Source organism: Rhinolophus sinicus, linkage group LG16, assembly GCF_036562045.2.
Source record: "Rhinolophus sinicus isolate RSC01 linkage group LG16, ASM3656204v1, whole genome shotgun sequence".
In the NCBI taxonomy this organism is placed as follows: Eukaryota; Metazoa; Chordata; class Mammalia; order Chiroptera; family Rhinolophidae; genus Rhinolophus; species Rhinolophus sinicus.
In genome coordinates, this window is record NC_133765.1 from 23,245,033 (window position 1) to 23,268,725 (window position 23,693).

General features: G+C 49.2%; 1 protein-coding gene and 1 long non-coding RNA gene across 3 annotated transcripts in view; one reads left to right on the forward strand and one right to left on the reverse strand.

Annotated features, from left to right (window-relative positions):
• Positions 1–137: 137 nt before the first annotated feature.
• LOC141569153 (uncharacterized) lies at positions 138–4,532 on the reverse strand. The gene is made up of 2 exons (XR_012492577.1): positions 4,355–4,532; positions 138–715 (listed from the first exon to the last, which is right to left on the reverse strand). It is a non-coding gene; the product is annotated as an uncharacterized LOC141569153 (long non-coding RNA).
• A 21-nt stretch (positions 4,533–4,553) lies between these two features.
• Positions 4,554–23,693, forward strand: part of TPST2 (tyrosylprotein sulfotransferase 2) — a 49,657-nt gene continuing 30,517 nt past the window's right edge. The window contains exon 1 of one of the 2 annotated variants that reach the window (XM_019755584.2): positions 4,554–4,687. The gene's annotated coding sequence lies outside the window, so the exon portion shown is untranslated. The remainder of the gene's footprint in view (positions 4,688–23,693) is intronic. The other variant, XM_074321225.1, reaches the window with a different exon arrangement.

Sequence of the window (23,693 nt, forward strand, 5' to 3'; positions counted from 1 at the left end):
TTTTCTGGATGGCTTTCACCTCAAAGTGGTCAATATCCTTATTTTCTCACAGGTGTTCTATGAAAAACAATGTGCCTATTTGCATTGATGAAACATGGTATGTACACTGGGCAACACAAATAAAAACTGGAAAAAAATAACAAAGTAATGACTTTAGATTTAATATAGTGTTTTATCAATACACTTCACTTCTGCTCATGACTTTATGAATAAACAAAACGTAATAAAAAACAGAGAACCGATGAAAATGACGAGCCAAAATAAGTAACAAAGATAAAAAGAAACACGTAAAAGAAAACAAACATGAAAGGTCAGGAGGGAGTGTGACACAAGAGTTATAAACCTGTTGTTCCTTTTGTGGGTCCTAGTTCCAACATGCCTCTCGAAATGTGAAACTCTCACCACCTGGAACAGAAATTCACAGCCTAAAGATAAGTCACATTTTTGCCTTGAAACTGAAACTTCAAATTTCGACTTCTTTTAGGTGCTCAATGAAAGAAAGCATGATGGGTACGAAGCTGGAGGTGACCAGTGGGGCTGTACTCGACAGAACAGCCATGTTGCTCACAGCCTTCTTGGGGGCTCCTTGGGGTTGGTTTTAACTCTGCATGAGTTTTGCTCTAAACAACGGCTTCAGAACACAATGCCTGGGCAGGTGGCGATGTCACTGTGTTTCATTGCTAGATCCCAGCTCATGAGTCTTGGCGTCACAGGCCTTTGAAAAGACAAAGCACCTTGGTTATGGAAGATCATCGTTCACTGACAGCCACAGGAGGTAACTCACCATCTTTTGGACATTGAGGCATGGACACAAAATGAGCAGGGCATGTGCGAGAGGTGGGGTGGGTGTGGGAAGACTAACCAGAAATTATGATTCTTTTTGTGCCAGTACCAGATGCTGATGGACACACAGCAACTGAGTTCTGGGAGAAGGGCGTGGTGCCCTGAGGAAGGTCTAGAGAGGTGAGCATCTGTTTAGAGCCATGTCGCCATGGCAGCCAGTCCCCTGGATCAGATACCCAAGATCAGAGTGCTTTGTGAAGCCGGGGTACCCAACTAGCCATGGTAACCCCACACCCTTCCAGCAGATGAAGGGAAACTGCCCCTCTACCTTGGCTTTCTGCCCACGGCTGGGCCACCTGCTTCCCCCACAGTACTGAGTTTGCATCTACTAGCTGTTGCTCTAGATCAAGGCAAATTACCCGAGGGAGCCTCTGTCTCCTCATCTGTAAAATGAAAGGAATGATACTAAAACCTCAGCAGGTTGTAGGAAGGGGGTAAATAATCAGCTTGAATATAATACGTATATCAGTGGCGGCATCGTCTTCTCAAACGTCAGAGATGAAAAGAGTTTTAGAATCAACCTGCTTTATGGCACATGTAGTCTTCCTGCTTTGGACAAATACCAAGGGCCTCCCAAGTGCCAGGTTTTTCTAGATGCTAGGGAGACAGGCTGGGGGAGAAGACAGAGGAGGCCCTGCTTTGTTGTTCACAGACTGGAGGAACAGACAAGAGTGAGCTCTTTCGTCTGCCTTCAAAGTCACATCACATTCCCAGGAGGCATGGTCATGTCCATCCCAAACGCCCTCTGGGACAAGGCGGCTTCCTCAAGGAGGTGACAACCAGCTTGAGAGCTGAAGGGGTTTGCTGAGTTGGGAAGCTGAGAAAAGGTCCAACCTAGAAACCAGAAGGTCATTCAGACCCTCTTCTTTAGCCCCGCAAAAGATCTGCTCATTCTTTCTCCCAGACGTCTCTGGAACTCCACACTCCCTCCATGCCCCCAGCCCCTCCCTCGGTTAGCCAACTTCTCCTGGGGTTATTTCAACAGCCTCAAAATCAGGCTCCCTTCCTGTCCTCCTCGTCAGTAGCCAGAGGATCTCCCCACAGGAAGCAAAGCAAACCAGGTCCTTCCGCTGCAGAGCACCTTCTATGTCCACCGCTGCAAGAGGAAGTCCTGACACCTTCTCACAGCCCCGCGGCACCCAGCCCTGCAGACCCCTCTAACCTCCTCTCACCCCACATCCGGTCTACTCTGTACTTCAGGCAAGGCCCCGACAAAGGCGCTTCCTGTTGGACCTTTGCACCTGTGGGTCCCTGTGACTGGTACACTCTCTAGCTCTTTCTTCTGCGAACCCTCGCTGTGTTTCAGGCCTCAGTGTAAACACCCCTGGCTCTCTCTCCCTGGACCAGGTTAATTCCCTGTCCCCAACTCCCCAATGCTTGTTGGAGGGTTCAGCTCCCCCCACTTGGACACAGGGCCCGAGTCCTCCTGTTACCTGCTGACTCCCAGCACCCAGCACAGGGTGCTCAGAAAATATTATAGCTGGAATGTTATTAAACACATGCCTTATTCAGACCTCTTCCCTTGATCTCCATTTCTCCACCCACAAGGGACATGATAAAACACCCAGCAGGGTTACGATGCAGTTAGTCATCCAAAGCCTCTAATATGTGTACAATAAACACTATAATATTGTTCTGCTGATTTCAGACCAGTAGCAGCCAGCTCCATGGAGGCAGGGGATTTCATTTGATCAGTTCCAGCATGTTCTGCATGGCAGGCACTATTTATTGGCTATATGAATGAATTAATGGATGAGCTCTGAAGGAATACATGGCTGGCTATGGAAAATTACTTAATATCTGTATGCCTTATCTGTAAGATGGGATGATAAGAGACTTATCACAAGGCTATTAAAGGTTTAAATATATAAAGTGTTTAGAGCAATGTCTGACACTTGGCAGGTAATTTTACACACACACACACACACACACACACACACACACATTACCTGGCCACCAAAAAAATGTATATAAGTGGACACTGTGGTCAACGTTGCTCAAGCAGTAGTTCACCATAATCAGAAGTGTCTGGATGCTGATGTAACCACTGTGAGCACCTCTTGTAATTGCAGAAGTCAAACGTGACTTGCATTCATCTTTTGGTATCAGTATATAGTGACTATTATAATTTTAATACAGTTTTCCTTTCTTAAAATGTGTTTACATTTTTTGGCACCCTCTGTATATGTATGTCTATGGTATGTGTGTGTGCATATACATTAGGGAAACTAAAGCTCAGAGAAAAAGCAGATAGCAATAGTTATCATTTATTGACTGTATAAAATACATTGCTAAACAGATATATATGGTGCCAAAAAAGTGTACACACATTTTAAGAAAGGAAAACTGTATTAAAATTGTAATACTCAATATACACTGATAACAAAAGATGAATACAAGTCACGTTTGACTTCTGCAATTACAAGAGGTGCTCAAAGTGGTTACGATCAGCATAATTTTAATACAGTTTCTTCCTTTCTTAAAATGTGTATACATTTTTTTGGCCTCCTCTGTACACACACACACACACACACACACACACACACACACACACAATTTGACCTGTCCCCTGTGCAGTCAAAAAATCCACATGTAACTTTTGACTTTCCCAAAACTTTACTAATAGCCTGTCAACCAGAAGCCTTACCAATAACATATAAACAGTTGATTAACACATACTTTGTATGCTGTATGTATTGTATACTGTATTCTTACGATAAAGTAAGCTAGAGAAAAATGTTACTAAGAAAATCATAAGGAAAATATATTTACAGTCTTGTATGTATCTATTGAAAACAATCCACACATAAGTGGACCTGCAGAGTTCAAACCTGTGTTGTTCTAAGGTCAACAGTAAAATATTTGCTGTTATGGTTGTAACTATAACAAATATTTATTTTAAACAGGCAATATTTACATACAATAAAACTAAAAAAATTCAAACAGAACAAAGAACAAAGGTTCAAAGGGAAAACCTACCCTTCCTCCTCTTCCTTCAGGTAGTCAGTGCATATGCATTAATGCATAAATAGGTGTATTATATACCCATTTCACAGACGGAGAAACAGAGGCACAGAGAGGTTAAGTATCTTAGACTGAGTGAAATCTACCAGTGTGTTTTATTTTACTCATGTATATCAGGATTTCTCAACCTCAGCAAAACTGACATTTTAGGTTGAATGGTTCTGTTAGGGATGGGGTAAGGGGGCTGCCCTCTACGGGGTAGGATGTTTAACAGCACCCCAGGCCTCTACTCCCTCCACATCAGTAGGACAACCCCAACCAATTGTGACAATCAAAATTGTCTTCAGACATTGCCAAACGTCCCTGGGGAGCAAAGGGGCAGGGCAAAATCGCCCCATGCTTGAGAGCTACTGATATATATACAGATACATGAATATTCCTTCCCTCTTTTCTCTGTTTCTTACAAACAGTAACATAAATGCACCCTCCTCAGGGTCTAGTCTATTTGTTTTCTCTTACACCACTTCTTGGCGACCATTATACTCACTGCTTAAGAAGGGAATTTCTCTTAAACAGCGCTGTCCCGGGAGGAAAAGTTGGGAGCTGCCAGTCCTGGGGACAAGCCAGCAGTCAGACCACGGCTTCCGGGGCGAGGGTCAGCTCCCGGGAGCGCCCTCTCCCCACCGCTTGGCCTCGAGGCCGGCCCCCGGGGCGAGCAGCTGCCGTGGGCGGGGCCGCGTCTCGGGCCCGCCCCCGCACTACGTCACGGCGCCGAGGCCCCGCCCCCGCGCGGGTGCCTCCCCCTCCCCCGGCAGGGGCGGCTGGCGAGCGAGGAGTCGCTCGCTGGTGGCGCGGGGCTGCCTCGCTGCGCCTCCGCACGGTAGGTTACGCTGGGGCGGCGCGGGGGACCTGGGCTGCCGCCGCCGGCAGGGGCTGCTTGCGGGGCGGCCTCGGGCTCCGGGGAACCCTCGGCCCTCGCGGCTTCCTCCCGGGCCCGGCGTGGCTGCCTGGGCTCCGGGGCTGAGAGCAGGAAGGGAGGCGGCGCGGGCGGGTGGTTCGAGGATCCGCACCCGCCCGGCTCTCCGAGCGCTTTCCGCCGGGTGCGGCAAAGACCCGACCCCATTCCCGCGCTTCCCGCTACGGACCCTGCACCCGGGAGGTGCTCAGTGTTTGTGTGTGTGGCGGAGGGCGGGGGGCTGGGGGAGCGCGACGTGTCACCGCGATCCGAGTCTCCCATCCCTTCCCGGCGCGTGGGGACCCCCAGGCGGGCGCCGGGACGCGCGGGGGGCGCGTGGAAGTTAACTTGCAGCCTCCGTGGAGTTGCGAGGCGTATCAAAAGTGTGTGCAGTGGGAGGTGGAAAAGCGCTGGCTGGGCAGGGGGGCGCCGAGAGCATGGCTTAGAGGAAGCCCTCGTGAACTCGGGGGTCACCCGGTAGAGGTGGGGCGAAATTTGGTCAGAGGATCCCACCCCTCTCAGTATGAGCTGGTCGGAAGTTATAAAGCTGGGTTTAGGAGTGGCAGCAAAGGAAAGGTGGCAATGGTGGCCAAGGTTGGGCACGCCTGACCTGGCAGAGTATTATTATGTGGGAAAGAAGTGGAGGTTTGGCATTCCCACTCAAAGGCCCATCCACTCAGGAGGAAGGGTGAGAACCATCCGCTTCAGTGCAGTCCTAAGAAGGCACGGCTCTATCACCTTGCCCCTCCCCTTTTTACAAATGGGGAAACTGAGGCTCGGAGCGGTCATGTACCTATGGCCCTAGGTCGCGCAGCTAGGATGTGGCAGGGCTGAAACTCACCCTCAGACCTCATGACTTCAGGTCGTGTGAGAATTTTGGGGATGGGGCTAGCCAACTCCTACTTATCCTTCAGAAGCCTGCTCGCAGCACCCCCTCCTGGAAGCCTTGTCTGGCACTCCCTAGGCATTGTTGGGTGCTTCCTGTTGTGAACCCCACAGAGGGAACTGGTCCTTTACCTCACTCACCTGCTTTCATGTCTGTCTCCCATCCTGGGCTGTGGACACCTCTTACACACCCTGTCTCATATCCTTTCATTCCAAACGGCTTGGCTTGCCTGATGGTTAGGCCAGGCTTCTGGATTTGGGCATATTTAGGTGTGATTCACTCTGGTTTAGTAGTGATGTGGCCTGGACTAGCCTGCCTCACTCAACCTCCGTTTCCATGACTGTCATATTGGGTTTGTTGCATTATTTATGAACTATTTTACCCCCATTGAATTCCAGTTGTACTTTACTTAATATGTAATATGAATGTTTCTATCATCTTATTTTTTAAAACCTCATGTCATTTGTTTTATAGCAGCTTTATTGAAATATAATTCATATGCCATACAATTCACCCTTTTAAAGTATTCAATTAAGTGGTTTTGGGGATATTCACAGAGTTGTGCCGCCATCTAATTCTAGAGCATTTTCATCTAAATCTAGAAAATTTTCATCACTCAAAAAGAAACCCTGGACCCGTCATCAGTCACTCCTTGACCTCTCCTTCCCTATCCCCTTGGCAACCTCTAATCGGCTTTCTGTCTCTGTGGATTTGCCTGTGCTGACGTTCCAAGTAAACAGAGTCATGCGCTGTGTGGCCTGTTGTGACTGGTGCTTTTCCCTTAGAATAAGGTTTCCAAGGTTCATCCACAATAAGGTTTCCAAGGTTCATCTGCGTGATAGCATCAGTACTTCCCCTTTTTTTTAAAAAAAGCATTTCATTACTTTTCATAGCTGAATAATATTCCATTGTATGGCTAAACCACATTTTATTTATCATTTAGGGACATTTGGGTTATTTCCACTTTTTGGCTATTATGAATGCTGCTGTGAACGGGCATGGACAAGTCTTTGTGGGAACAGACATTTTCATTCCTCCAGAGTGTATTCCTAGGAGAGGAATTGCTCGGTCATGTGGTCATCCTATGTTTAACCTGTTGAAGAACCGCCAAACTGTTTTCCAAAGCAGCTGCACCATTTTACTTTCCCACCAGCAGCATATGAGGATTCTGCTAATCTTATATAAATGCAGTCTTCTCCGAAGCAGTTATAATCTTTGATGTGTTAGTTATAAATCATTTTCTAATATGCATTAAATCAAGTGCCTCCTCAGGAGGTTAAGGAGTGGCCTGCAGGTCACCGACGTCCCTGGGACCATCCACTAGGGAAGCAGATCAAGCCTGTGGAGCGCGTAGCCTGAGGGAGGTGTACACTTTTGTTCCTTTTGTCACAGTGGCACATATTGGCTGAGGGAATTCGACCAGCCCTGTGTGCCACAAGGGGAGGCAGGGAGGAACCCAGGGGCTCAGCACCCACCCCAGGACCTGGCACAGCACCTGGTAGCTCCTATTAGGAACCTATGGGCAGGATAAAGGAAAGCTGGAAACTGCTCAGACCTTCACGCCCCAGGCCAGTGGGGAGTTGGGGAGTAGGGTCCCCTTGATAGGATCCCAAGAGGCCAGAGAGACCCTTGAGTTTCCTAGATTGCAACCCAAAGGGAAGGCCTATCCCTTGGCCCCAAAAGGGAGACTGGTCCTATTCATGCTCCGCCCTGGCCCCCCATGCTGACACTGCAGGGGAACCCCCGCCCCCGTGGCCACGTGAGTAGCCCAAGTGAATCACTTGAGACCAGGCCTTCTGGTGGCTATAGCCAGCCTCTCCTGCTTTTATTCCTTTGTGCATACTTTCCCTTCTTTGCCCTTTTAAAACCTTTGAATTCCTGGCAGGCTGGGGAGATGAAAATAGGATTGAGGAGGCTAGCAAGGGACTGCCCCTCTCTGGGCCTCAGTGTGCCTTCCTGGGGAATGGGCATGGACTGAGCCAGAACTCGGATGCAGTAGCACCTTGCGATCGGTAAGGCTGTCCTAGCGCATTCTCGATGTGACTTTGTGGATTGATTCATAGCAAGAGTGGCAGGTCACATGTAGCTCGTATTGGTGTTTGGAAAGCCTGGTGTGGACTGGTGGCTGGGGTTGGCCATGTGGCATTTGTGGAAGCTTGTCTGGGTAGCTGCAGCTCCTGGCCTCCCCACTTGTCACCTCTTCGTACTGCCTGCAAGTCCCCTTGCTTGTCTGGGGCCTCTCCAGAGAAAATCCTGGGATGCCTGCCCTCTCCTACCCGCGCCTTCTCAGGTCTCTTCCGCCCCAGGCTGCGGCTTGAGGACGATTGGTGGGAATGATTCATTCAGAGAAGCCCTAGAGCTGGGTCAAGCCCCAGAAATTGCAGGGAAGGACCTTGGAGGGCAGTGCCCATGTGCCCTGGGGAGCGTCTGGGGAGTGCCCTTGTCGCCTGGGGAGGAGCTTCATGTTATCCTGTGTGCTCAGATGGTGGGCAGCACAGGGCAGGCAGTTGGCCCTTTCCCAAGTGAATTCTTGCATCAGCCCGACTTTTGACCCAGGCTGCTGTGGCCATAGACGGGCAGATGGCCAGAAAGCGGGCTCGGTGGGAACGTGCTCGAGGGCTTGGGTCTGTGTTAGAATCCCGCTGTTCCACTTAAGGGCTATGTGTCTAGGGCCATTGGCTAGCTTCCCTGTGCGTCAGTTTTCTCACCTGCAGAACAGAGGCACAAATAGAACCTACCTTTTGATGTTGTTGGACCCAAGGGGATGGGGGTAAAGTACATACTCTGCCACCAGGCAAAATGTGGGGCCCCTGGGTTAGACAGGCTCTTTGAACTCTTGAGTGTGTCCCTTTGTGAGCCATCTGTCAAAGCGCATTTTGTGTACTTTATAAATGCATTTAGTGTACTTTAACTCATATAACTCTCCCAACAGCCCTTTGAGATGAACAAGCTGAGGCACAGAGAGGTGAAGTAATTTGCACAAGGTCACCCAGCTAGGAAGTGGGAAAGACAGGATTTGAATCCAGCGTCTGGACTCTTAATGACCATCTGACCCCATGTCCATATCCTGTCTTAACACCCAGCACATAGAAGACACTCAGAAAATGTCAGCTATTGCATTATTATATAATTATTGTTACATATTATGTTATTATATATTAACCATAGATGTTCCTCCTGTCCCTTTGTCCACACTTTTTCCTGGGTGGACAGAACAAGCAGGCCCTTGGCTTGTGAAGTCCAGCTTCTTACTCCCCCGACCCCCTATTCCCTCCCACTCCCCACACTCGCATGAGCAGTGAGGGGGTGGGCAAGAGCTTGGAGGCAGCGGAGTCCCAACTCTGCCTACAGATGAGTGTGTGACACTGGGCTAGGCGCTTCCCCTCTTTGACACTAAAGTTTCCCCATCTGTGAAATGGGCGTGTCGGGCTGTAGCATAAGCTGCCTGTCAATGGTTGGACCCACAAGATGTTTTTTGTTTAACTCCCATGGTGTTTTATTTTCAATCAAGCCAACAGTCAAATATTTTTACAGAATAGTTCCAGTTTCTCACTTCTTTTGGAAACTCAGGAGCTTAAGCCAAATTGGAGTTGCCTGAAGCTGCCCCTTAGATAGCTGGGGCTCTGCTGGTCCCCACATGCGTTCCCAGCCTGACCTCAAGGGCCCTCTGGCCCAGTGCAGCCTTCAGGGCGCTGAGGACACCACAGACCTGCCTGGGTGTCACTTGAACAAGCATTTACATTGCTTTAAAAACAGATTTTATTGTTAACCACTGGTTTCAATGCTCTGTAAGAGTCCTGCCAGCTCTGCGTTTCTAGGACATCAGAGGCTGTCTGAGGCCTCCTGATGCCTTTTCTGCCACTGTAAACCCTCAAGGCTTTTAATACACCGGAAGCTTGTCCCCATTCCGTACTCCTCGGATGAGGAGCCCCTGTGTCTGGGCCCCAGGGTCCCTCCTTAACCGGTTCAGGCCCCCACCTAACCCACAGTGAGATATTTGGGGCCAGCCCTCCCTCTGCTGTGAGTACTGGCGTGTGTGTGTGCATGTGTCCCAATGCATCTGCATCCTTGCATACCCTTTCTCTAGTCTCACAAGGTACCAGGGAGGCGTTTGTTACTCACCACCCTACTTCCCAGAAACTGAGGCTTGGAGACAGTTGAGTCACTTTCCCAAGGTCACACCGGCCTGATGGGACAGCACCAGGGTTCAAATCCAGGTCTTCCCAACTCCAGAGGCTGCATCCATTCCGTGACTGCACTGAGTGACACCCCCTGCTAGCGTCTACAGTCACTGCATGTCCCTGGTGCCTGGCACTGGGCCTGCCTAGGTCATACTAGGCACTCAGTACATACTTGATGAACAGGGACACATGGCGGGTTCTCAGCTAGATGCTGGGGTTCAGGACTTAGGAGGCTGCCAGGTTCCAGTTTTCCTGGAGTTTACCTTCTGGAGGAGGCATCAGATGAGAAAAAGAGTGAACCACATCTCCGACCAGAGGAGCTGAGCTAGGAAGTTGGGTACAAAACCTCTCAAAATTTAATGCATACACAGATCCCTTGGGGAACTTCTTAAAGTGCAGATCCTGAGTCAGCAGGTTTGGGGCAGGCCCTATGGCAACATTTCTAACCAGCTCCCGTGGGACTCTGGTGCTGTGCATCTAAAGACGAGAAGCAATGAGGGCATTGATCAGATGTTGGCAAACTACGTGGGCCAAATTTGGCTCGCTGCTTGTTTTTATAAATAAAGTTTTATTGGAACACAGCCACGCTCATTTATTTATATTTTGTCTGTGACTGCTTCCATCTACAACAGCAGAGTTGAGTGGTTCTGACAAAGACCATATGGTCCACAAAACTGAAAATATTTATTATTGGGCCCTTTACAGAAAGTCTGGCAACCCCTGATAATCATTTCTTGGGTCCCTTCAAGTGATAATATTTTATGGTTTGGTAAGTGTAAGGTGGTAGTAAAAATGATTGCAGTTAATATTTGAGTGCCTACCGGGTACTTGGCTTAATTCTATCATATGTGGGTAATATTATTGTCTCCATTTTATAGATGAGAAAACTGAGGCTCACAAGGGCTGGGAAACTGACCCAAAGCCTGTGGGCTGGGGAGTGAGTGAGGCCTATTGGAGCCAAGTCATCTCATTCTTGTTTTACAGGAGCTTCTGCCTGGAACTTTTCCACAGAGCACAGAGAGGGTTTTGTTTTCATTTCAAGCTGTCCAAGGGCATCAGGGAGCCTTCATTTCTTTGTCTGTTCTCCTCCCATTGAGTCAACAACTATCCTTGCAGCCCATGCTGGGAATCGGGCACCCTGCTGAGTTCTGAGCAGATGTGGGGAAGCACCACCTTGTGCATTCCAAAGAAATCACACAGCAGCTCAGCACTTTGGGGGACACTGGTACTGGGATTGGAGGCAGTTGGGGAAGGTAGGCAGACATGGAGGGCTTCCTGGAGGAGAGGTACAAATTGTGTCAGTAGGAGTTAGATGGACAGGAAAGGTTTTCCAGGGGAAGAGAACCATAGGTGCAAAAGTTTGGAGGTGTGAGATGCTGGGCTTCCTACGTTTGGTAGAGTTCATGGCAGAGAGACTTTAGTGTGTGTGTGTGTGTGTGTGTGTGTGTGTGTGTGTGTGTGTGTGTGGCGTTAACATTGGAGGTCAGCGGAAGTCAAGTCACAACATGGTTTAAAGTACCACACCAGAGAACCCAGATTTGACCCTAGAGTGTGAAAGAGTTTTCCTCTGCAAGCCCCCCTCCGCCCTGATGACTTACTTCCAGGAGAAAGCCTCCAGTTGGTGCTAACTTAATGCTTCTCGCCAGACTCTTGTGGGTTAACAAAGACAGATCCCTGCTGCGCTCCCCCAGGGCCCCTTGGGCAGGTGGGGGCCTCCAGCTGGGAGGCCTAAGGATTGCTTCCTTTGCATTTATTTTTTGCAGTTACTTTTTAATTAGGGCATGTTTTTAATTTCAGCCAGTGGGTTATACCTTCCTTTGAAAATCTGTTTTAGCAATATTGAATCCATTTAACAAAAATATTAAGTAAGTGAGAATAAAGGGGGTTCTGGATGTAGCCAGCATTGGTCAGATGGTCCTCAGTAGGTGGGAATTTGGGGAACCCCACGACAGGAGGTCGGGGTGGGGGGGCTCAGAGGGGGCCAGGCCAGCACTGACCTTGGTCTTAATGTCCTGTACCTTCCCTGAAGCTTCAGGAGCCTTGACTGAGGGGCAGGGAGGGGGTGGGGGTGGAGCTGCTAGTTGTCCCTGTGGAGCTGAAGTTGGAGTCCCAGGCTGCTCTGCTCTGTGGGGCTGCTTGGTCTCTATTTTTGTCTTTCCCCACCTCCTTCCCATCCTTTTCTCCCTCTGTTTGTGTCCGCCCCCCCCCCCCCCACACACACACTCTACCTCCTCCCATCTCTGTCTCTCCCCCATCACTGTCTCTTTCTCTGGCTGGCTGGCTAGCTCTCTCCATCGCTGTCTGTGTGTCTGTCTTCTTCCACTCCCCACTGCACTACTTCCCCTTCCTCCTCGAACCCCCCCTTACCACCACCCCCATGTGCAGACCAGCAAGCACAGCTCTTCCTTTCTTATTAGAGACTCTGTCCCACTTCCTTTGGCTGTAAGTGACATCCTGCCCCCGAACTATTGGAACCCTCCCAGAGCCTGGGGACTAGGCCAGGCTCTCCTGGAGGCGTGGGAGGTGGTGGTGTGGCCGTGGAGGCCCAGGGAGGTCAGCAGCCTGAGGAGGCCACGCAGCTGGCTCCTCTGGGATTCTGAATCCCACCCCCACAACCGCCCACTGGCCCTTTGCCCCGCCCCACCGGCCCTTTGCCCCGCCCACCGGCCCAGGGCTGTGGGGAGGGAGAGGAAGAGGAAGCCTGGGTTGGCAGCAAGAGGGCAGGATGCCACTTGGTTTGATTTGGTTTGGGGAACTCAGCAAGGCTCTGTCCCTTGGGGGGGGGTGTTGGTTACCCCGCCCTTGGTGAATCTGCATGCCGTGGATCCTCACCACCACCCCCCATCAGCCCCTCAACTGTGTTCCCTGCCTGGCTGGAGCACACCACAGGCCAGCAGTGCATATCTGTGGGCTAAGAGGTTTGGGGAGAATAGCAGATTAGAAATTGAGTCCAGCCTCTTCCCTCTGGCAGATGGGGAAACAGGCCTAGAGAGTTGAGGTGACTTGCTCAGGATCATGTAATTTTGGAGTACAGAATGGGGTGTGGGTCCCCAACCCTTGCAAGCTGGAAGCAGTGCAGGGAGTATCGCTGATGGATGCTCTGATGGGCCCCCGGTGGGTGTTCTGTGAAAACCCCCTCCTAGGAGTTGGGAGACTCGGGTTTGAGGCTGGCTAGCCCTCGCCCACCTGCCAGGGGACTCCTCTGAGGTCCTGGGAGACTCTGTGTGTCCTGGTGTTGCTATGCACCGTCCTGAGAATTGCAGAGGGGGTTGTGTCCTTGGGGGCTGTGGCTGCCCCCGCCTTGGGAACCTCAGCCCTCCGGTGGGTTCTATGTTGCCTGGCTGTGTTGGATCACAAGGGTACTGTTATAGCACATGACCTGCAAATTAGCCGGGCAAACCTGGAAGGAGAAGTGGCTCCCAGCTCAAAGGACTGGGGGGAGCTCCTTCTTAGGGCACTGGAGCCCCGCCATCTGGCCCCTGCCCTCTTCTCCTGCCTCCCCCTCCTCCCCTCCTGAGAAGGTGTATAGGAGCATAGCACCTTTGAGCAAGCAGTGTCCCCTGGGCAGCTTGTTTAGCACATCTTGCTGTATCCCATGCCCAGCGTCCCTCATTCCGCAGGTCTGGAAGGGGCCCAAGAGTGTACATTTCTTGCAGATTCCTGGGTACTGATGCGGTTGGTCTGGGAACCCACTTAGAAAACCATTGTGGTAGAGGGTAAGCACACTCTAAAACCAGAGAGTGCCGGTTCAAGACCCTGCCCCATCACATACCTGCTGGGAGCTCGAAGGCAAGGACTTCAACCCCTCTGGGCCTCAGTCTCCTCATTTGTAAAATGGGATAATAACAGCACAGTCCTCAGCGATTCATCATGAGGATTAAACGTGCTAATAAATGTCAAGTGGCTAGAATGGTGCCTGAGCACGTAGTAAGCACTGTGCGTGTGTTTGCTATCATATTATTGTTGTTATTATTACCATTATTATTAACCCTTTCCACCCCAGCACTGTTCTGTGTACATCGAATCCTTTTCCAGTCCCCTCATTTCCAGTGCACTTTCTCACCTGCAGGTCTGTTTATTCCCCTGATCTAGCGCTTATTTCATTCTGCCAATTATCCAGTTACTTGGCTCTCAGTTTCCTTCAGATCTCACTTGTCGGGGCTTGGCCGGCACAAAGAAGGTCCCCTGGGAATGTTGCCCCCAAAGTACAGCCTTGATGTGTTGCAAGAAGGCCAGGGCCCATGGGCAGCAGAGCAGAAGTCAGAGGAGGCGTCTGGAGCTTCAGGTGGAGCCCATTCCCCGTGGGGTTAGTGAGGGAGGTGGCATCCGAAAGCCCCAGGTTCAAATCTTGCTTTTACCATTTAGTGCTATGTGGCCTTTGGTAATTTCTTAATTATTTGTGCCCTTTGCTTCTTCATTTCAAAATGATACTATCATCACTTACTTCAGTGGGTTTTTATGAGGATTCAGTGGAGTCTCATTTATGCAGCACATATCGAGCACCTGCTGTGTGCCAGACTCCATGCTAAGCTCCGGGATCCAGCTGTGAACAAGACCGTCCCTGCCCTTGGGGGAGCTGCTGTGTTTTAGAGGACAAAGGGAGATGTAGAAGGGTTTTCCAGAGAAACAGAGTCAGTAGGGTAGGCATCGATATATGTAAGAGATCTATTACAGGAACTGGCTCACCCAATTATGGAGAAGCCATTTATCTCAGCTCAAGTGACAAAAAGAAAGAGCCAACTCGCCCTTCACCTTTTTGCTCCATTCAGGCTTTCAGCGACTTAGATGGTGCCCACCCATCTTGGTGAAGGTGATGGTTAGGCAGTCTCCCAATTCAAGTGTTAATCCTTTTCAGAAGCACCCTTGCACACACCTAGCCCAGTCAGGTTGACACAGTTAAGCATCACAGAGGTACGTAAAGGACAGTGCCATTGAAGGCACTGTGAAGGATGTGGCAGGAAGGAGATGGGCCATGTGAAACGCTCTGTGCAGTCTTGTAAATAAGAGACCCTCAGCAATTGGTAGCCGCGATTGTTATCACTGTAATAATTAGAGAGAGGACGTGGAAAGGGAAGGCAGGTGTCGTAAGAAGGAATAGTGTCAGTAACTGTCCAGGGACGGGAGGCATTTGGTGTCAAAGTCGTGATAATCCCAGTCACTGCTTACTGACGTCCTAGTGTGGGAAGGGTCTTTGAACTTCTCGGAGACTCCGTTTCCTCATCTGGAAAATGGGAGAACAACATAATCTAGTCAGGTTCATCTTGTTCTACTCTGCTAAGGGCTTCCTAGGTACACACCATCTCACTTTCCAGGGAGGCGTTTTTCACATCCCCATTTTCAGATGAGACTAATGGGGCACCGAAGAACTAGGCCACTTGTCTAGGGCCGTGGAAGAGTGGAATTCAAATCCAGTCCTCCATCGAGGGGCGGGGCCGAGGGCTCCCATAGGTGAGTGATGGGAGGTGAGATGGGCGGGGCCAGAGCCACTTAGGGGGATTGACTTTTGCCTTGCACCCCAAAGGTGGTGGAGCATGCCCTGCTGGAGTCGCTGGGTGGTCCTGGGGGGATAGGGTGGGGAGGTTCCCAACCCATCTTCTCATCGTTTGGTCCAGAAAAACCAGTGTGGCTTGAAGCTCCACAAGAGTGGGTGGGAAAGATGGCTCCCCTCTGCTTCCTTCCGGTGGGGTCAGCTGGTGGGTGGCAAGTTCCCAGTGGGGCTGAGGTTGTGGCAGGAAGAGATGGGCACAGCCAGACACTTAGTTGGGAGCTCACGTTCTGGAGGGTGAGGACACCCAGGTGTATACTTCTTCATTGAAAGGAGGGGATGACTCACTGTCACCTTTTCCTGGCTCTGCTCTCTGGGACCTTCTCCTCTTAGGACTAGGGACAGGGAGAGCCCAGACAAAAGCGGCAATGAGGACTCCAGGGACTTGTGTCTGTCCTCCAGCCATTCGTTTCTCAAATACCTGATTACCTATGACTTACCGGTGTTTTGAGCCAACAGGTACAATCTTTATCTTTTCGTGTGTGATGTCATTGCAGCTGCAGAATGAGTCAGGAGGCAGGCATCAAGAGGAGCCCTGATGTGGGGAAAGATGTAGTCTTTTGAGTCAGGCACACTTGAATTGGAATGCTGGCTGGCTTGTGCCTGAGCTGTGAGACCTTGGGCCAGCCAGTTCTCCTGTCTGGACTTTAGTATCCTCACATGTAAAGCAGGGATCATCACAGCGATCATCTCTTGGGTGGCTGTGATGATTATAGATAAGATTACGTGGTTCCTGATGCACAGAGGTGCTCAGTAATACAATAACTGTGTTGTTCGCCCATTTTACAGATAAGGAAACAGAGGCTTGGAGAAGGTCAGGGACGCTCACACAGCGTTTTTCTCCCTGACCTTGTGCTTGGTGTTGTCCAGGCAAGTCTACTGATGGAAGTAGTTTGCAATAAGGCCCCCCGCCTCCTTAGAGCCCCAGACCATTTTTCTTTAGGAAAAGGCCATTCCCTCACTCTGGATTAGGCCCCCGGAAGATACTGAACCATAAGGAGATACCCCTTCTTCCTCGTGAGTTTCTCCCTTTGATTTTTTTGAGTGTTCGTGTTTTGAGCAGTTCTCGAAGCCCTGGAAATTCTTCCTCTTCTGTCTGCTTCAGGAGCAAGGGAGTGGGAGGAGGGTCTCTCACTCCTGGGATGTGTTTTTCCAAGAGGGAGACAGAGGGGCAGGTCAGTGCCCTGGGAAGTTAGATGCCCAGCTCTGTGCTGCCTCAGAACCAGGCCTGTAAATTGTACTCTTAAAACCCCCACCCATATCCCACCCCCATCCCTCACTCATGTGCAAAAGGTGAACAGGATGTAAGCCGAATGCTTTTTAGGTGAACCACAAAGGAAGCCTTATCTGGGAACATGACATCCGGGAACATTACATCCAGCAGGGACTTATTACTTGCTTGCTTTGTTCGTGGTCAAGCTTTTACACCTTTTGGCCGGCAGCCATTTCAAAACCTACACAACAAAGAAGTGGAAGGTAATGCGATTTTTAAAAAGCCATAAGCTACGATTTGGAGCGGGGGGAGGGAGAAGTTAGCCAAGAATTTTCTTAGCAAAAAGTATCGGAACGACCCTCTGACCTTTGTGTAAGGATATCTTACAGTCAGCTTCCCAAATGGAAAACTCAAATCCATACCCTTTGGGACAGAAGTGAGAGTGGTTAGCTGACTCCAGCCGTCACCCTGAGTCTTCAAATCAGACTTTGAAAATAATTTTGCTTAGTTTTATCAAACGTTTTTCATCATGCTGGGTGGGAGGAAACCATTTGAGTGGTACGTGTGCGGAGGTCGAAAAGAGCCTATTATCCATCTGTATCAGTTGGTTGTGACTGGTAGAATCCAAATTTCCAATAACTGAAGGTGGTAAATGAAGGAAATTATTGGCTCAGGTAAATGGAAAGTCCAAAGGCATATTGCCTTCAGGTACAGTTGTATCCAGGTACTCCAATGTATCAGGCCGCTGTCTCTTTTGCTCTGTCTCTTAGATGGGCTTTCTTCTGGGATGGCTTCCTTTTCAGGCATGCTCTCCCCAATAACATCTTGAGGCATTCATCCTGTTAACTTAGCAGTCTCGGCTCTCAGGGAGCCACCTCTGTGCTAAAAGGTAGTGCACGCTAGGGAGAAAAAAACAAGAACCGTGCAGTGTAAGAGAGTCTGCAGTGATGTGTCGGTGGGGGCAGGTTGCAGTATGAAAAGAGTGATGGGGGGAAAGATGCAAGCAAGGACAGAAAGGCCAGGTGGAGGTCTGGGGAAAGGACATCCATGCAGCGGGGACAGCTGAGGTGAAGGCTCTAACGTAGGACCATGCTCGTGTGAGGAACAGCAAGGGAGCCTTGTGGCTGGAAGAGAGTGAAGTGGGGCAGGTGGGGGATGAGGACGGAGAGGTAAGGGGCCTGCAGGCTCTGTAGGGACTGGCTTTCCCTGAGTGAAGTGGGAGCCACGGGGAATTCAGAGCAGAGGAGGGCTGAGACCTGATTTCCATCTTTATACAATCACTGGCTGTTCATTGACAATGGACTGAGGAGACAAGGGCAGAATCAGGGAGGCCAGTTAGGAGTTACGCAGGCAAGAGACGAGGGAGCCTAGCATGGTGAGAAGGGGGGTCACCAAACACACAAACACCCCAGAAGTGTGAGTGTTGTGAAGTGGGTGGGTTCCGGCTTTGGTGGGTTTTTTGTTGTTGTTTTAATTGTATTACATACACGTAACATAAATTTACCATCGTAACCATTTTTAAGTGTACAGTTCAGTGGTATTAAATGTATTCACATTGTTGTTTCTGTCTCTGATTTTGACTATTCAAAGGACCTCATGTAAGTGGAATCAGTCAGTCTTTGTCCTTTTGTAAATGACTCATTGCACTCAGCATAATGTCCTCAAGGCTCATCCATGTTGTAGCGTGTGTCAGAATTTCCTTCCTTTTTAAGGCTGAATAATATTCCATTGTATGGCTAGACCACATTTTTTCCATTCATCCATTGATGGACGCTTGGGTTGGGTCCTGCGTTTTAGCTCATATGAAGACTGCTGCTCTAGACTTGGGCATACAAATATCTCTTTGAGAACCTGCTTTCACTTCTTTTGGGTAGATACCCAGAAGTGGAATTGCTGGGTTATATCATAATTCTATTTTTAATATTTTGAGGAACCTCCATACTGTTTTTCATAGTAGCTGCATCATTTAACTTTCCTACCAACAGTGCAAGAGGCTTCCAGCTTTCTCCACATCCCCGTCGACCCTTGTTGTTTTCTGTTTTACGACAGCAGCCATCCTGATGGGTGTGAGGTGATATCCCACTGTGGTTTCCATCTGCATTTCCCTCATGATTAGTGACATTGAGCATCTTTTCGTGTCCTTACTGGCCTCATATATCTTCTTTGGAGAAATGTCGATTCAGGTCCTTTGCCCATTTTCTAAATGAGTGGTGTTTGTTGAGTTTTAGAATTTCCTTATATGTTCTGGATAGTCATTCCTTATCAGATACATGATTTGCAAATATTTTCTCCCATGCTGTGGGTTGCCTTTTTACTCTGTGGATAGTGTCTTTTGATACACAAAATGTTTGAATTTTCATGAAGTCCAGTTTTGTCTGTTTTTCCTTTGGTCACCTGTGCCTTTGGTGTCATAGCCAAGAAATCATGGCCTGGTGAGTTGTGAAGGCGCAGTTGACAGGATTTGCTGCTGGGTTGGATTGGGGTGGGAGACAGAGCGGTGTCAAGCAGAATGAGCTGCCGTCAACTGCGGTGCAATGAGTTGGGGGGGAACCAGGGGATCAGCTTTGGATGCGTTAAGTTTGAGGTACCAGTTCTGTGCTCAGATGGAGGTGACCAGGAGACAGTTGACACCTGAGTCTGGTGTTGAGGAGAGAGGTTTGGGCTGGAGATGACAATCCAGGAGTCATCAGCCTGCAGAAGAGGGAAGCCTGGTGGGAGGGAGGGAGATGGTGGCAGAGACAAGTAGCAGAGTTTGCAACGCCTGCTGTCTGTGCCAGAATGGCTGGGTTTGGCCTCGTTTAAGGAAAAAGCCTGAAAAATGCCATGTGCCAGGAGGTGGTGTGGGGAGAGAGGGGAAGACAAGCAAACATCACTTCCTTGGCCTCTGATCAAAAGGCACCTCAGCCTGTCCGCTCATTTATTGAGTGTGGGCTTGGAGGTGCATGTGCCAGGAACTGGGGTGTGGGTGGCACGATCGGTGATCACGGCTCAATTCACCTTTATGGTCCTGGCATCCGGCACCAACCCTGGCCCTGGGAGACCACATGCCAGCAAGTGTTGATTGAATGAATGAATGGGGTCTTGTCTGTTCCTCTGCAGCAGACGGGAAAGGTGTGTGGGTGGGAGGACGCCCAGCCAACAAACACCGTTCCTCGGTGTTTGACAAGTGTGGCCCTTTAAGACTATTTTTACTAAAGTGCGAATAGTGGTACCTCGGTTTTAGAACGTAATCCGTTCCGGAAGATCATTGAGTTTTGAAACTTTCGAAAACCGAGGCACGGTTTCCCCATAGAAAGTAATGCAAAATGGATTAATCCGTTCCAGACCTTTAAAATCAACCCCTAAAACTGCAAATTTAGCATGAATTTTACTATCTAATGATACCATAGATCCATAAAATTGACGGCATTCGTAAAGCGAAATGTTCGTCAACTGAGACATTCGAAAACAAGGTACCACTGTACACAGGACAGCTCCCCACCGCAGAGAATTGTGTGACCCAAATGTCTGGTGCCGAGGTTAAGAAACCTCGAGATGGACAGTTACAATACCATGTGACATTGCAATTAGGGGAATGAGCAGAGAGACCAGCAATCTTGACCCCGTCCAGAGGATGTCAGAAAGCTTCTTAGAGCGAGGAACCTGGAGCCCAGTCGTGAAGGAAGAAGTGGGAATTTTCCAGAAGCAGGGGACGTTGAGGAAGGGCCCGGATGGCATGGGTGAAACTTAGAGATGGGAAACTGACAAGCCTACAAAGGAGGCACGAGGGGGCCGTGAGGACCAGAGAGTTAAGGACTCAATCAACCCGTGTGTCCACTCTGGGAGCCACACCACACGTGGCTGTTGAGCTCCTGAAATGCGGCTAGTGAGGCTGAGGAACTGAATTTCGTATTTTAATATAATTTAAAGGTAGATTTCAAAACAAATACTTGATTCTGTTCTTGGAAAACTTTTAGATGTGTGTAGAACTGTTTGGGGATAGTGTGCTCTTTCAACTGTAAGTTTTATGCGCAGTCAACACAGATCCGGTATGTCCACTGAAATTTTATCATCCAAATTGAGATGTGCTGAAAGTAGAAGATACACTCCAGATTTCAAAGACTTAGTATCAAGGGAAAAAAAGAAAAAGGAAAGTAAAATGTCTGACTACTTTTTATTTGTATATGGAGTTTTTATTCTATTTATATTTCTATATTGATTTTTAGTATGTGTGTTTTAATTTCCATATTGATTCATAATGTTTTGGATACATTGGGTGAAATGAAAGATTACATTTCTTTTTTTAATTAAAAAATTTTCAGTTACAGTTGACAACAACAGTATTTTAGTTTCAGGTGTACAACATAGTGATTAGACATTTATATAATTTACGAGGTGATCACCGTGATTATTACCCATCTGGCACCAATACATAGTTATTACAATATTATTGACTGTATTCCCTATGCTGTACTTTACATCCCCATGACTGTTTATAACTGGCAGTTTATACTTCTTAATCCCTTCCCCTTTTTCACCCATCCCTCCAAGCCCCTGCCGTCTGGCAACCATCAAAATGTTCTCTGTAGCTATGAATTTGTTTCTGCTTTATTTTGTTTATTTGTTTCTGTTTGTTTGTTTTGTTTTTGAGATTCCACATATAAGAGAAATCATATGGTATTTGTCTTTCTCTGTCTGACTTCACTCAGCATAATTTCCTCTAGATCCATCCATTTGTCACAAATGGCAAGATTTCATTCTTTTTTAAGGCCGAGTAATAGTTCATTGTATATATGTACCACCTCTTCTTTATCCAATCGTCTATTGATGGACACTTAGGTTGCTTCCATATCTTGGCTATTGTAAATAACACTGCAGTGAACATAGGGGTGCATATGTCTTTCCGAATTAGTATTTTGGATTTTTTTGAATAAACACTGAAAAGTGAAATTGCTAAGTCATATGGCAGTTCTATTTTTAATTTTTTGAGGAATCTCCGTATTGTTTTCCATAGTGGCTGCACCAGTTTGCAATCCCACCAACAGTGCGCGAGGGTTCCCTTTTTTCCCACATCCTTGCCAACACTTGTTGTTTGTTGATTTATTGATGATAGCCCTTCTGACAGGTGTGAAGTGATAGCTCATTGTGGTTTCATTTCACCGTTTTCTTTTTACTGTTTTAATGTGACGGCTAGGAAATTGAATTCCACGTGGTCACAGTGGATGTCTGTCGGCTCTCGCTGTTATAAACCATGGGGAGTAGCTGGATTGTCATGCTGAGGCTGAAGGCTCTTGGAAGGCTTCAGGCCAGGGTGACGTGACGCAGTCAGGTGTCTGTGGTAGCTATATCCTCTGGCTGTAGTGGTGAGAGAAGGTTCCAGAAGACGGGCAAGTCTGGCTGTAGGGAGACTTCATTGTCTAGGAGGCCTGAGCTGTAGCCACAGAGAGAAGATTGATGCCCAGACAGGTCGTGCCCACTGCCAATCCCTGGGAAGGCAACTAGGCTGGTCCCAGAGGGAGGAGGAGCCTTCGGGGAGAGGAGGGTACGTCTGGACTGGCTGACCCTTCAAAAGGCCTCCCGGCTAAGAGCCAGCAGGAGAGACCTCAGCCATCACAGGGCTGCCTGCACCTGGTAGCCACCACTCCAGACACCTGCCAGCCCAGCTGGACCCTCACCCCCACCCTGGCTCCTGCCTGCACCCCACGAAGGTTTGATATCCTACCTCTTGTTGCCCAGCCCTGCTTGCCACTGCAGCTGCTCAAGGACAGCTGTGTGACCTTGAGCAAGTAGCTTTCCCTCTCTGGGGGCTGCTAGCTTTTCATGGCCTTACCCATGTCACACCTAAAGCGCAGGAGAGATCAGAGATGCCTGCAGGTGACAGGTCTTCCTGGGCTGGATCTTTTGGGTGGGCAGTATGGCGCCCTGAGGGAGGGGGTGCATGGAATTCTCCGGTTTGTAGGATGGTGTCCCATCTCTGAACTCTGTGTGGTGTCTGCAGTTCGCTGCTGAGAAAGTTGAGACTCAGAGAGGTGTGGCGGCTTGCTTAGGGTCACACAGCTCAAAAGGCAGAATTCAGATGAGGAATGCTGACCTTGTAGGTCCAAGGCCGCCACTCCCATGGCCGTATCTCAGTGTGCAATCAAGGGCAGGGCACTGCACCTCTCTGAGCCTCAATTTACTCATCTGTCAGGTGGGGACGTAGCAATGCTGACCACAGACAGTTGTATAAGGATGTAGTATGTTGAGTATAGCAGCGCAGCGCAGCCCAAGGTAGGGCTGTAGGTGGTAGCCACTAAGTCCCCCAGCAACTCTCTACCGTGAGTGGTATGAGCCCATTTTTCAGGGGATAAAACTGAGGCTGAGATGTGTGGCTGGTGAGAGCAAAGCTGGGGTCCTCAACCAGTGCTTGGCTCTGGAGCCCTTTTCCTCCACAGCATGGCCCCCATCGTCACCCTCCCTTCAAAGCCCTGGCATTACCTGTTGTGCTTGACAAGGGTGAGCTTGCCCCATGCCCCCGCCTGGTCCTTCGTCCTGGGTGACTGGACATGAAAGGACACAGGGCAGTGGTCACAGAGGCCCAGCCCACAGAACCTGTTCCTTCCCTCAGGAACTCTCCTTCCTTTGCTAGGGGAGCCCATAATCTTTCTGCCTTCCTACTCTGAGTTGCTTTCTGACAGCCAGAATGGTTGGACAGGAAGCTGGCACGGAACATGCCCAGGATGTGGCCAGATTCTAAAAGCCAGAACTGAGAGAGGCCTTAGAAGTCATCGACTCGGGTCCTGGTTGTCTAGACGCTTTGTTCGACCTCAGTCTCCACATCTGGAAAATGGGAGGAATTGTCAGCTCTGCATCAACAAAAATGTCTTCAATATAAAGTTAGGGAACTTGCAGACTGCTGGCAGCAGGGTTTTTTGGAGGCACTTTGGCAGTTTCTGCTAAAATGAAAAGGACGCATGGCCCCTGAGTCAGCCGAACCTTTTTAGGTACCTACCTGGAGCTGTGCTTCTCAAGTTTTAATGTGCATGAGAATGCCTGGGATCTGGTTAAAATGCAAACTCTGGTTCAGTACCTCTGGGATGGTACTAGCAAGCTTCCAGGGGACCCTGCTGATGCAGTTAGCAAGGCCC